Genomic DNA, 15,289 nt, shown 5'->3' with positions numbered 1-15,289 from the left:
CTAAATATTTGTTAAAAAACAAGATCTTGACTATGGCTTCAGTAATATAAATAGGAAATCTGCTCAGTGGAATGAATATGCCTAATACCAGTATAGGATTATTTCCCTGCCAATGGAAAAATGAGCTTCTTTGTAACAATTTCGCAGCAACAAGAAAGTTGAGGAACCTTTTAAAAATGCAGGAGATTTGAAAGGCAGAGCGTCTGCCAAGCATGCTTCTGAAAACAACTTTATACAGAAACTGTACTGAAACTTTTCCTAGACATCAAATCAGTCATAGATGCTTGAAGAAAGAATTATTCAGATCCCTTAAGGCATTTAAGCATCCAATGATTTTGAGAGACACCAATTGAGATTTTCAAGGATCTTTAACAAGTTAGATACTTTTCTCCCTTTGGCTTCATCTGTTTAGTCAATTGCAGGACGAAAAAAAAAAAAAAAAAAGGGCTCTTTTAAAGCCTTACAAAAGTAATCTATAAAATTGCTGTTAATGACCACACTAATGCAGTATTTTGCTGGAAAAGTATTTTTCCAAAGTACGGGTAATCTAAACTACAACTCATAAAAGATTGACTTACCTGGTGTAAGGACCATATTGCACTTTTGTAATCATATATGAATTTGATTATTTTAGTAATGAAAATATGCAATTAAAAAGAACAATAGAAGCGATCGTAAAAGGTGAGGGTGAATGTGAAATATGGACCAAATGTTTCTATACTATTGAACAAAGCAAAGCAGCCTGAATACAATACTTTTATCTATAGAACAGAGACTTTGAAAGCAAAAATGGTTTATTTCACACAGTAATTTAACTCAGTTCAAAGACACACATGATTAAGTTTCTTGCAGAGCTCTGGTGCAACCAGCTAGTGACAGATGAAACAAGTATTTTCATTTTTGTTTTACTACCTGCCATAGTAGTCAATTATACCTGATCATATAAAAATATATAATAATTTTTATTAAAGCCCATAATTTAATGTCAAGATGTTAACCTTTCCCCATATTATTTTCTTCCTACAGTTTTCTGAGCATATGGCTCTTGACTCTTCCAGCTAAACTCCTCATGTTTTAACTGCAGATACCCGGAATAGACATTTCTCACAAAGGTAGCATTCATTTTTCCTTTTTGAAAAGCTTCTTGAACTTTAGAACTGCCCTCAGCTTTCTTCAATAGATGATTTGTTTCACTTATTTTTCTATTCTCCATTTCTAATTTTCAAGTCTGCAATTAAAAATGTTTGACATTTTACCAATCAGAAGCAAAGAGGTAGCTAATAAAAGACATGGAGTCTAATATGTTTAGAAACTGCGCAAAAACTCTGGTATTTTCATTCTGTAGAGGAGACCCAGACCTTGATAAACTAGCAGAAAGAATTACCAATACTCTTTCTGTTGTTAAGTTTCACTGGAGAGCTATAAATGTTAAACAGAGGCTTAAACAGAAGGTGGAAATTTGAGACCAGTTTTCAGCAGGTTTTGTTTAAATTTGTCAAAAATATATTCTGCAGAAAGTATTTGGCTTGTGTTTGTATGAGTGAGAATCCAGTCACTACTTTCACATCACATGGAGGCAATAAAGATAAAAATGAAGGCAAAAATGCATATTATATTAAGACACAATTTGTAAACATCGAACTATCCATATGAGTTCCTTACTTGTTAGTCCTTTCACCTGTAATTTACTCCTCATTCATTCTTTTGGACTACTCTGTATTAAACATTTTCAATTAGTAGAACTTTTCAATTTGGCAACTTAAATTAAACTCTTGATTTAACAGTTACTGCAACAACTTTTGTTAGATGTAAGAAAGCAGTTTATTTGACCAAAAGTCTCCAACTGTTAAAGAAAATGAGAACCTGACATTTTCTATGATTTTATGATACTGGCTACAGTTCAATAGCTACCTATACAGAATATAGTCTAGCCTGTTACATACTTTTGGTATTTTTCTTGTACATATAATCATGAAAGCTATCAGTACATAGGCCTCACTGGTGGTGATAACCTAAATAAGGCAAAATGATTTTTTAAAACCCACAAAGAATTGTATTTAATATTTTTATCTTCCCAAGGCTATGCCAGGAACAGAAATTAGTACATGATCTCAGACAAATTGCATTAAACCAAATGGGATCTTGAATAAAAATAATATTATTTAAGTTATAAAATGTTCTACTTGAAAATGTTTAATCCAAATGACTTATTTTTAGTACTGCCAGGAGCAATATGCAGATATTTGCAAATACATTATTGAATTTCTGCTTAAAGCTGAATAAAAGGCAAATGCTCTACTGCTTTTAGAGAGATTGCATTTATATCCATATGTATGCATATATGTATCTCTATGGTGTTCTCATTCTGATGCACAGGAGTCTCTGTGTATAGGGAGGAAGGGTAAATGGGACTTACATCAGTATTTAGGAAGGTCAGAATATGCCAGGTGTTTCCAGCAGAAGGCAATAGACTGGCATGGGAGCTGGGATTGATCCAGTGAACCATAGGATCTGCAGCTCACAGCGCAGCAAGTATGCCAGGCACATACTAAACCCAGAAACTTGTTCAGTTCTTCAGACTCTGCTCTGTGGCAAAACTTAAAAGGGCTCCTTTTTATGAGTTGAAATATACATTTATGAGTAGTAAAATTTTATTTAACTGATATCTCCTTTAAAACTGAGTAGCCTGGTAAGAAAATACCAGTATATACACCCCAAATATGCACAGAAAATTACTGTTCTTTTTTAGTGTGTATAGGAGACTCATCAGAAAAGCAGCTTGATCTTAATTTCTTTATGCTGAGACCCTTCTACACTCCATTAAAGGGAGAGACCCTTAGAGACGGCTTAGAAAAAGCTCCGTAATTTCTTGTACAGTAAGCTTCCCACTCAGCAAACTACATAATTATCGGGTTTATTTATCTGGGATTCCTCCTCTGCCCCATCTGATGTCCATGGGGAGACTGGGGTGCCAGCTAATGCGCGCTCCAGTGTGGCTGCTCTCTTTTCCCAGGCTAGAAGAGCCGCGGTTCTCAAGAAGCCCAAGAGCTACACACAGCATGAAAACGCACATGAAATTGCTTCCATTTAGCCACTGTGGTAGATTCTATATGGCCTCAGTGCATGCGAGGTGTAGAAGGGTTTCGAAGTCAGCTTAAGCCCTTTTCTAGGAGTTAAACTACAAATAACATTGACTGCAGCAACAAATTTTTCCCTTAAAAAAAGAGAGGGTTTATTTTTTCCCCCATACTACTCATGGGATGTTTTTTCCCCCCAAGGTTTTATATAGTGTTTTCACTGAAAAAAATTCTAGCAATTTAAAAGATTTCCACTACATGGTGGAGAAGAAAGAGAAGCAAGAGAAATAGCATAGGTGCAGAGGATTTAACAGCTTTTTTTATTTGGGGTTTTTTTTTGTGGTTTTTGTTTGTTTGCTTTTTTATTTGTTTGGGATTTGTTTTGGTTTGGAGGGTTTTTTTTGGAAATAACACATGTAAAGCTAAAGACCTAAAACTGCTTTTGCCTTGTTGACACAGATAGGCTTTCACTAATACAAAAGTAGATAGGATTAAGCCAAAACTGAGTGTACAATGAACAGGAGCAGGCCAGTTCAAGGTTGAAATGGTGTTACCTTACAGGTTTGATCCAAAACCGTGTCAAATCAGTGGCATGGTTTTTACGAAGTTGTGTGACTCACAAATTAAATGTTGTTTCAAAAGTGGTCATTATTGAAGAGCAGTATAAAAAGAAAGAATAAAATACAAGAGATCTTTAATAGGTATACTTAATGTATGAACAGTATAAAAGAAAAGATTAAAATACAAGAAACTTGTAATAGGTTTATTTAGTGTATGTGTGCTGTGTTTCTCCATATAATCTGCTGAATGTGAACCACTGCAAAATGTCATTCTCTGGTTACATTTTCTGGGAATTGGAGCCCTGTTAATGTCAGGTTAGGTACATCAAAATTTTTGCAGCACGTGGCCTTCTAATCTGCCAGGATCTTAGCTGATACTTAGTAAATGACTATCCAAATGTCTTTTCCTAAGCTGCTTCACAGAAGAATTTCCAAACTAAGCCAAATTATTTCAGGACTGTTCTTAACTGGGCATAGTACCCAAAGTAGTTCTGGAAACACGTGTTGAAAACTGGGAGAAGTGGGTTTTAACTGCTAACAATACTAAGGCAATTTCAGTAGCTGAATTGCATCATACATTCACTTCTATATAACTCGTTTTAATTCCTTAGCACCAGTCATCTCAGTTATTTAAAAAAAATAATTTCTTAGATTACTAAGTTTAGCTTGTTTAAAGCTTTGTAAAGAATCACAGGAAATATCTACAACCTAAATAAGTTAATAGTCCTAAGTGTTATAATTAAATCACTGTTTTCTTGTTCAGGCATGCTGAACCATCTTTAGGACATTAAATTTCATTAATTATTTCATGATGTGTTGCTTCAGTGTTTCTTTCAATTCTGTCACTCATTTTGAGACCAGATAAAAAAAAAGGTGAGGGGAAAGTGGCTATACATTCATTGGTCACTTGCTTTGCAGTCTGAAATCTACTTCTTGAAAGAACTATGAGAACAGGTATACAAAAATCTTCATACTGTTTTATTACGGCATCCCGCAGTGGTAGGGAGGAGAGGAGAGATCCAATAGGCAGGAATTGTGCAGCAAGATTGATTTATTTAATTATTTTACAAACTCTTTTATAGACTTTTTTCTTCATAGTCTAATTGGACAAAGGATCAGCCACCCCTTGGGGTGATTGGCTAAAATCCTAAAACATCCATTGTCAAAATATTTTTCTACTGTACCATAAACAAGGCTTTGCAAGGTCATAGGTGTTCATAGTTTATAGAACTCTGCTACCACGTTCGTGAGAGAGAAAAGTATCTCAGGGGACTGGAAAGAAGCAAGAAAAATTCTTGCTAGCAGCAATATTGTATCCACACTGTTTTCCAGCTCAGAAATTCTATTCAGCAATTAAATTGTCTTTTCTTGTTTCTACAGGTTGTAGAACTTGTTGTTCTAGTGTTTTAATTGATTTAATGAACAAAATGTCCAGGAGGTTGTGGGGTGGTGTCAAGATTTTTTGACTTTAAGCCAGTAAGATGTCACAGCATGAGAACAATATATGGGGGACTTTTAGGTTCCAACCAATTACTTGGGCAGCACAGATGGCCTGTCTGATTATTAGTTATTCTCTGACAAGTCAGAGGTCAAAATGGGAACAATTTCAAGTGAGGATTTGGATTATTTATTCAAGAAAAATTCAACAACAACTTTGATATTTTCCCTAAAAGGCTGCAAACGTACTTCTTTTTTTAAAGCAAAATTCTGAGGAATGTGGCAAGGCTACATGAAAAATTGATATGGGAAGTAATTATTGTGGCTGGCTAGCATTATGTAAACTTGTAGGAACAATTATCATAGAAAATTTTTGACTTTACCTTTCTTTTTCTTTATCAGGTGGCCAGTATTTGATGCCTTTACATTTCCATTAGGAAAACGTGGTATGGATCAGTTGTCTTCTGATATAAATGACTGTAATCTATAATAATGCAGAGGAAGCTGAACAAGGCTCAGCTTTTCCATTGAATTCCCTGGTTGGTTGTTTCTGCTCTCTTTCTCCTTATTTCTGGGCACTTCTTACAGTCATTAATGCACTTCCAGCTATCAGGATGCTGCCTTTGGTCTTGCAGACTATCCTAAACTAATCCTTTGGTCCTTATTCTTAATTTTTAACAAACATGCAGCCTCACACAGTGGCCTTCTGTTCTTAAAGTTATTGTTAGAAGAACTGTAATTACGTAAGCCTACCTAGGCTTCAGTGATAGGCTACAGCATTAAATTGAAGTAGACCTGTGATGGAACAAATACGTACCCTGAAGGAAAATCAAGGAGAAAAATCTCTATAGTGTGGAAACGTTCTTGGAATGAAATTATAACTTAGTTTTCCTTCTAAATGACTATTACAGTAGTTTGGTTTCTGTTCCTCAGAATAAATGGTGTAATGGTTAAATGACAGAATTCACCAGTTCTGAAGAAATGGCAAAATTTAAACTGAATTGTTAAACAACTTGCTTTATTGAGTAATTTTGAACCTAAAATGGCAACTTATAAATTATGCCAAATGCCATATTGTCACAACTCCTGCCTTTTCCACAGTTCCACCAATACTTTTCTCTCAAGAATATCTCCTTAGTTATGTTTTACTATCTCTTTCTCTTGGCAATGAAACTTTGAAACAATTAATGGCTTAGAATCACTTAATTGCCGAAGAGGGATCTTGCCAAATACATTTTGAAAAAGCTGAATAGAGAGAAGGCTAATTAAATTACTTTTGTAGTGATTCTAAGAATTCCTGCCTTTTTTCATGGGTTCCCTACCTGATCCTACAAATGTCACTTTTTGGATTAATGCTGTATCTGTGTATTTTTCACACTCAGAATTTATGTAGATCTTCCAAGATTGGGGGACTGGGGAATGGAGGTTGTGGTCACCCCATAATCGTTCCTCTCTGCCGCTCCTTACTCCTCACAGTTTTCCCCAGCCCAAGTGTGGGTCCTTTCCACAGGCCACAATTCTTTGTGATAAACCTGCTCCTGTTCCTTCAGGTCATAGCCTTCTGCTCCACCACAGGGTCCTCCATGGCTGCAGTATGGTTATCTATTCCACAGGCTGCTTCAGCATCTGGAGCACCTCCTCTTCCTCCTTCTCCTCTTCCTTCTCTCACTTTGGTGCTCACAGGGCTGTTTCTCACACTATTTTTGGTCCCTTTTCTCCCTGTCCAGCATTTTCTCCCCTTCCTTAACTGTGTTTTCCCAGCAGTGCCACCAGTGTTGATGTCCTGTGGCACATCCATTGTGGATCTGGCTGTGTCCAGGACAGGGCAGCCACTGGGCTTCTCTGACAGAGGTCACTCCTGCAGCCCCCTTGCTGCCAACACCTTGACACAGACACCCCACACTTAAATACATCATCTCTCCTTTCTTGTAGCACTTTCAAGGTTTTGCAGTGCTGGCTTCCCCACTTCAAATCTCATATTTACTTGCAATCCATCAATAACCTAATTTAACATTGAATCTCAGTGATTAAGCTGAAAATGTGCTCTTTGAAGCTTGTACTTGTGAGAGGTGTGGGATTTGCTTCACATGTGACAAGCTGTGTGAGCTGCATAATATCATTTGCTATCCCTCGCTGGTGGAGGTAATTCCTGATTCTTCTTACTCTGGAAAAAAAATCCAAGAGTTTGCAAGCATTGCTATGTCCTGCACTCATCAACATTATTTTAAGAGTAATGAGGCTTTTATTTTTTTTTTTTTAAATAAACCAGCAACAATGGACTCAACATCGAATGCCCATGAATTCTTAGGCTGGACAGGCAGGAATGAAAATGACATTGTCTCTGAGGATGCTGCATGCCATACCCTGCTTACAGGCTCCCCAAGGCAGTGGTCACAGCCCCAAGCCTGCCAGAGCTCAAGAATGCTTGGACAATGCTCTCAGGCACAGGTTGTGACTCTTGGGGATGGTTCTGTGCAGGGCCAGGAGTGGGATTTGATGAGCCTTGTGAGTCCCTTCCAACTCAGCAAGTTCTGTGATGCTGTGATGCTATTTAATAAGTAGCTTGAACTGATATTATTTAGTTCTCCATCCTAATCCATCGGGTATTTATCAAACTGAACTGTGTGCTGTGAAACTTAGCTCAGTGCACTTATCTCAGTATTTATTTGAGTAATTCTGCAGTGATGGAGAGTTACTCTGTGCTTCCCTGCTGCAGCTCCTCTGTGAACGTGCACCTGGGCAGGAGGGAGGGACATTAAAAATAGTATTCCACTGCTGTGCCCCCTGGAAATAAAGATTAATGGGAGTTCCAGCAGACTAATGTCTCATACAGGCTTTGGAGGAGGAGCTTTGCCTAGACTTGGGTGAAAGTAGGAGGATGCACAGGATGCACCCTCTCTCTTAAAAGTGAAGGAAATAGTACCTTAGCTTTATGTAGCATATCTGTTTTCTGTGAAAATGCATAATGAAAATTTCCATCTTACAGGTGGGATTTTGAGTCACAGAGTAAATGATTTGTCCTAAGTCACATAGCTGAAACAAGGAATTGCATTTGGATTTTTGAAACTGTAAGCCAAAATCTTTTTCTGTGTTCTATTTTTCAAAAAATAATGAAATCATACCAAGAACTAAAAAGTCATTGATATTGCAATGGAGTATGAATATTACAAACCATCAGTTATTGGAATTAACTTCAATGGCTATTAAAATGCACACAAATTTAGACAGTCATTCAAATGTGTGGTTTTGAATGTATTTGTGTTTAAGTAGGATAAAGCTCAATAGGGCTTGTTCCCTGAATTTTGACCTGGACTTGTTTCTAATTTATGAACCCTAATATTTAGCAATCTAAAGGCTAATGTTGTTTATAGATGTTGAATGCTAATAATTCTATTCTATTGTATAAATATGTATTTACATTGGAAAATCCTTATGAAGCTGAATTAAAGCAAATGTAAATATCGGGGTTAATTTTTGCACATTTTCAAGTACATACCAGAAGGGAAGAGCAAAATTGGTCATTATGAGTACATAGTGATGAAAAATGGCTAGACACAATAAAGGATAATTTCTTTGGTTTCCAGAGCATAATGGAGTATGAATCATATTTAAAATTAATGACTGAGAAGACAGATCATGATTTGAATGTCATCAGTAGCTATTTTACTCCTCCCTAGAGCTGCAACAAGCCTTTTATGAGAGATGAGTTCCTGCAAACAAGCCCTTCTAAGCTGTCTGGAAGCTCCTAATTTATAACAGAGCTTTAGAAAATGTTTTATTTTTACTTCTTTCCATGTCTGTGGTAAGAGTAGCAGACTGAGAACATCACCTTACTGTCCAGCAAGTGATGTGCAGTTGTTTGCAAGTAATTTTTCAAATGTAAATTTTTGAGGGAAAGCGTTGGCAGCACATGTCCATGCTATTGTTTCTCTTTAAGTGAACCTTTAAATCCTGTCACTCTGTATATGGGGTAGACATTAAGTAAAGATAATGAGTCAACAATAAGTCTTTTTCAAGAAAAAGGCATCCTGGTGTTTTTGGTACTGAAAGATATTGAGCAGGAGCAGCAATGAAAGGAGAAAATTAGGCTGTTTTTTTATTTCCACATGTATGTAATTTTTTTTCTCAGCATCAGCAACAGTCCTGTATTGAAAGTTGAAATCTGCTGTTGGAGATCAAACTTCTACTAAAAGATGAAGCACACCTTTTGTTTCAAAGGGCTGCAGGTTAAACCTTTCCTGACATTCAAACTTTGTGTTTACTGAAGCTGTTGTGCACATTCAGTTCACAGGTTGTCCTTAAGCTGTTGGAGTTATTACAGTGGTGTATTACCTTTCATCCTACCCACCAAATCTCTCATGGCTCATTTGCCGTGCACAACGACATTCTGCGAGATTGTTTTCATTTTTCAGTAACTTATATCACAGAGTATTTCAGGTTCAGCCATAACTCTATTTTCACTGACAGGCTCTGCTCTGCTCTTCCTTTTGGAGCTAGCTCTTGAGGGGAGCACTCATAAAGCATGGCCACTTAGGATCTCAGTTTAAAGGACCTGCCAAATTACACCTTCAAATAGGCATGAAGGCAGGATCACAAGTTGAAAGCAGGAATTGGAACGGTTTATTTTTACAAGCAGAGATAGACCAGAAGGGATACTTCCACGTATAATACCTAAAATAATAGTCGGACTTCTGGTTTAGTGCATCATTCTTTATGCTGCACTGTCCTATTTATAGTCTTGTAATGTCAGAAAAACACTTTCTATTGTATTTAGGTTCTCTTATTTTATGGCAATATCCAGAAAGATACAGAAGCAATTCTGCTAAAGGTAGCTGAAATTTTGTTGAGAAATGTTCCCCTTCACATATACATTACAGTATATTGTTTTGCAGGAGCTGGAATGGGTACAATGAAAGTTAAGAACTCTGGTGATCTGTAGCCTGGCAACTTCAACAGTGGCCTTAGATTTGGAAGGAACAGATATACTCAAGTTATTGCTCTGGTGAAAAAAATTCTGGGGATATATATATATGTATATAAATATACACACACACGTACATAAATGTATGTATTTTATATATATATATATATGTGTGTGTGTGTGTGTGTGTGTAGTATGAAACAACAAAAACTAGAATTATCTCTCTGCATACTACTTTTGTACATCCTAGGGCACAGTATCCTGACTATTACATGGCAGGATTCTGTCATCTTAATCAATACATCCTAAAACAAAAAAAAAGAAAGTGTATAAATACACCCCACCCCCAATATTTTGTATCATTTTCTTGATAGGCTTACTTCTTATTTCAGTGTGATGAAAAGCTAAGTGTCAACAACTGGAATTTAAGAAAGAAAAGTGACTGCTCTCTCTTGATCAGTTTTAATGTTATTTTCCATTCTCACTACCAAGGAGGCTCGTGAGCTACACCCTCTGCTCCTGATGACTCCTCAGTTAACAAAGCACAAGGAGTGTACCCACCTTTTTCACATCTTGGAAGGGATGGTAATGGTGGCAAGTTCATGGGAACATGAATAAATGGAAGGCATCCTCTGGTGTAGGAAGACAACCAATGCAAGTTATAAAACTGCTACTTCTAAAGGTAGTTGTCTCTAGACATTTCTCTGTTGCACCTTTTACTTTGCATAAGGCACACCTGATACAGCATTGTTGTGTGTAGGAGTGGTTCTGATGGCTTAGAAAGGCAACCCAAATTACGTATGAACAGCTAGTTCCAATGCTCATAGAAACACATTAGAAAAACATTACTCAGAAGCAATAATCTGAGATCCCAAACACGTTTTTTCCCCATTAACGATATTTTAAAATGCAGAAAGCACTTCTGTGAAGCATGAAGGATGGTCAGGGTTAGCTAATGAGGCTGATAGGTACAATTGCTGCATGCTTGATCTGCCTTGGACCCTAATGCTTATTTGGACATGTCTTATTATTGTGTGGGTGTTAAGTCTGTCCAAGCTTATAATCAGTAGATATATGGTCATTCACAGTGTTTATGTCTCTGTCTTGGGAAGCTGGAACAAAGTGATCAGGATGTACTTTGCTAGGTTCATACAGAAAATTTCTCATGGACAATCTGAGCAAACTAATTGCTGGCATTAACATGGGAGTCATATGAGCTGTGATAATGATAGAGATAATGAACCCCCCACCTCTGGCCATCACTTTATTACCTACAAGGTCAGTAAAGAATTTATTCAACCCTGAGTTGCATTTTATAATTGCCTATTTGTACCTGGGAAGATTTTGATACTGTACAGTATCTCCAGATATCATTCATTGACTGTAAAAGGGCTTTAAGTGCATCCGAAAAAAGAATAGTGGGGACCCACTGTCAAAGTGTGTTGGGAAATGGAGAGTCAAAAACCCCATAATTTTCAGTCATGGATCTTTGAGCTTTAGAGGAAACAGTCTGAACTGACAGCTTAGCAATAGCTTAGCAGATTTATAAAAAGCGTACATCAACAAAATGGTGATAACTTGATGGTGCATGAACATACCGAACCAAGTAGGGCAGTGCTTTGCTAAGTGTAGTTCTGTTGTGTTGATATGACTGCTCAATCTCACAGACAGCAACATTCAGGCTGCATTTCTTTTTTAGCTGTATGAAAAGCCTGGGGAGAGTAGGATTTTAATTCAAGCTGGTTTTGCAAAGGCTGTGGACTTGGGTTTAGGCAGTTTGAGTTAATTATCCCAGGCACAGAGGCACAGGTGTCTGTCAGTGTCAGGGAGTTAAAATGATGCCCACAGCAAAGAATTCTGCCGACATCTCCAGTGTGAACTGTGACTTAGTGCTTGGTCAGACCCAGGCCCCTTTTCTAAGAGCAGCTCCTGTGCAGTTGGCAGGTGCCTCTGAGCTGACAAGAGGTGCTCTTTCCTGCCGTTTCACACCCACAGAGGTGCTAGCTCTCCATTTCTAAAAACACATTCCTACAGCCAGTCACCTGTAAAAGGTGGAAAAATGATACTAATAGCCATGAGGTGGCCAGGAAGAATTTCCTGAAGTATCTCTTAGCTTGCACTACTCATTTAAACAGGGAGCTCCTTAGCAGGACTGGTTCTCAGCTGGCTACCAGCCCAAGGAATGACTAGATTTCCACTAAGCATTTCAGTAGTTTTGGTTAGATGTTTTAGCTGTAGGAAATTACTTAGAATAGACCTAAATCTACTATGTGATCCCAAATCCCCTGCTCACTGGTTGCCTACAGTGGCATGGCTCTTATTTGCATATTTTTAGGGATCTTGGGACTACCCCTGTTTGAAACAGCTCTGCCAGTAGCTTCAGCTAAAATCAGATCAAATGTCCACTATGGTAAAAAGTTCTGGATACTCAGCACACACCTTTTAAGATTAAGAAGCTGTAGCTACCCTCCTCACTATTTTTCCTGGACAAATGAGAATAAAGAGATTTTTATCTTTCAAGAAAGATTAATAGTAAAAGTATGTATCAGCTTAGCTAAGGAAGTTAATCAAATCAGGTTTAAGTTATTCCAGGTGTTTTTCTTATCTTAATTAAAAAAAAAAAATCAAATGGCAACCAATTTAAAAAAAAAACCCCAAACCTCCAACAATAGTAAAGAAACATACAAAGAAATAATAAATAAAAAATTATCTTTATTTAAATTTTACATTTCCAATTACTTCTGGCTGTAAAATTACTCCATGAGTAAAATTCCATGAAGTAGATTTAAGTTTTTAATTTAAATAGTAAAAAGCAGTTGTAATTTTTTCCCCCAAGCATCTTAAACCAGAGATTTCCAATCACTTTTTTAACATAACAATTGGAAAGGCATTCACTTAGTCTGCTTTTAATCTAGCTAGTAATAAGTTCCATCAGACTACACATTGATTTTATTATGAAAGTCTAAAGACAACTGTAAGTTTTAAAATCAGTCTAAGAATTTGTTTTTATAAGAGTATGATTCTAAAAAATCATAGTGGAATAACTCTGTAACTTTTTAGAATTTAATATGATTTCAAAATATGCTATTTTGCAGTAAAGCTTCAAGGCAAAAATTGCTGCCACAGCATGGCGTAGCAGAGGGATATCTCAGCCATCCCTGCTTATTATGCCAGCAAACCAGGTGAATCTCATCCAAAGAGCTCTATAAACTCTCCTCACATGGTGGATCTGGGCCATAACTTTGCTAGGACCTTGTCAAACTATACACACTGTGCTTTTTATATTCCTGCAGGACATCCCATACACACTGGGGTTTTATCTGGTTTCCCCAGGAGGAGCTCTGCCATTCCACTGTGGTTCTCCTAGGAAAACAGCGTCCAGCACCTGTCTGTCCTTGGCAGAGAGCTGCAGCCTGCTCACTGCCTCCTCCTGGGCAGATTTTAGGGCAAGGACACAGCCTATGTATGCTGAAGGATTTGCTGTAAGTTGGAACTGATACTCCCAGGGACTGGAACAGAAATGTAAACTCAGTGATCACCTGATGTGGAAGAAAAGGAGAAAAAAAGTTGCTTCAGGTCTGCCCTACTGTCTGCACACTGTCGGACCTTGTGGGAATTTTAGATTAAGTTTGCTGCCTGAATTTTTGCTAGTAACAGGAGGGTACAGTATCAGGCAATTTTACAAGTGTGGCTGCTGCACTGAAATATTAAAAATTTTTTTTTTCCTTGTACTTTTGACCTGTGAGACAGGAAACTCCCTGTTCTGAGAATTAAAGCAGCAACGCTGTTTAGGTTTCAGCTGTGAGAAATGGAGAATTCTTGATATGACAGTTGGTGGGTTAAGTATTTGTTTAAAACCAAAACCAACATAGGCAGCTAAATTGCACCATCTGGAGCAAGAGGCAGATGTAAGCATCTTTATTTAAGAATCAGTTTCTTATTATTTATAAAAGATGTGTGGTATTAATTCACTCAGTTTTTTTTTTTATCAGGGAGCATCATTCATGGGAAATAGCTTTGCGTAGACATCTGGAATAGAAATTTCTTAATCATTTTGTATAATAAATCCAGAATAAATGCTAATTATTAATAGTCAAGATTGCTTAAGGATTTCAGACCAGCCAACAGCCTGAACAAAACACAGGCAGATGCTTTAGACAGGCTGTAAGGAAGACTGATAATTATAAGCAAAGCCAGGGAAGTGACCTTTTATTGTGGCAGGAACTGCAAGCATCACCACACTCCTCACCACCACACGCTGCTCAAATTAGACCCATCCATTGACTGCATCTAGAGAACCTTGTTTTCCAGCTGGTACTCTGGGCCTTTCAACCTTAGGCTGCTGGGCATTCAGAAACTGAGGCACATAAAATCATCAGTCATCTTCTAAATTTTATAGAGAAAGTGGTATTTTCATAAGAATGCAGTCATTTTGTTTTCACAATACTAATTTTTCGTCAATGATTAATGAAAGCGTAATCAGCTTTTACAGGGCTTGACTGGCAAAATGACTTTATTTATTCAGTGTTTACAGAAAAGGAGCGTATGAGAAATAATTTATATGTGATCCTCAGAAACTTTTTAAGCTTCATCCAAGTTTGTTCAAAGTGAATATGTAAATACAAAGATAAAATAAGGCAGTAATCTATGTATATTCAGCCAGAAACAGACTATGATTTAGAGCCTCTTAGGATAAAAAATAATGAATGAAAAAGACTGCTTAATTAAAACTTAACATTAAGTTGTGCTCTTTTATAAAGGTCCATCTAATTCTGTGCAATTTTTTCCAGATGGAAGGCATGCAAAAGATAGATTATACTAGCAGAAAGAAAGAAAGAAAGAACTTCAGTGAGACTAAGGCAACATTAATAAAGCAACCATTAGCACATTTATAGAGCTTTGATAGAGGAAGATGTAGGAAAAGAAAGTATTTTAAAGAAGCTGCCACCAAAGAAACATAGAAAAGTTTAGTTTTGAATATGTGGCTATTTTTTAATCTTAAGGACTCTTATTTAACTCTAAACATAACTTATGGGATGTACAATTAAAATGTCTGCCTAAATATAAATGTGCATTATACTGCCTATCCAAAGAAAGCTACTCAATTCTTGTGTTGTGACCTAACATACCAAGAAAGGCCAAAATTATTTGTTCTTCAGTGGATCTTTGTTTTTAGTGAACATGCAGTCAGCATCAGGATTTATCACAGTCGAAAAATTAGGCCCTGGCAATTCTGCTCGGTGAAATTCAATTTAGATTTAATTAGAGATGCACTGGAGTCAAGACACATGGCT

This window comes from Corvus kubaryi, unplaced genomic scaffold (genome assembly GCF_017639235.1).
Source record: "Corvus kubaryi isolate FWS band 111438036 unplaced genomic scaffold, C.kubaryi_AGA036_p1.0 37391, whole genome shotgun sequence".
NCBI classification, from domain to species: Eukaryota; Metazoa; Chordata; class Aves; order Passeriformes; family Corvidae; genus Corvus; species Corvus kubaryi.
This window is presented reverse-complemented; position numbering follows the sequence as displayed.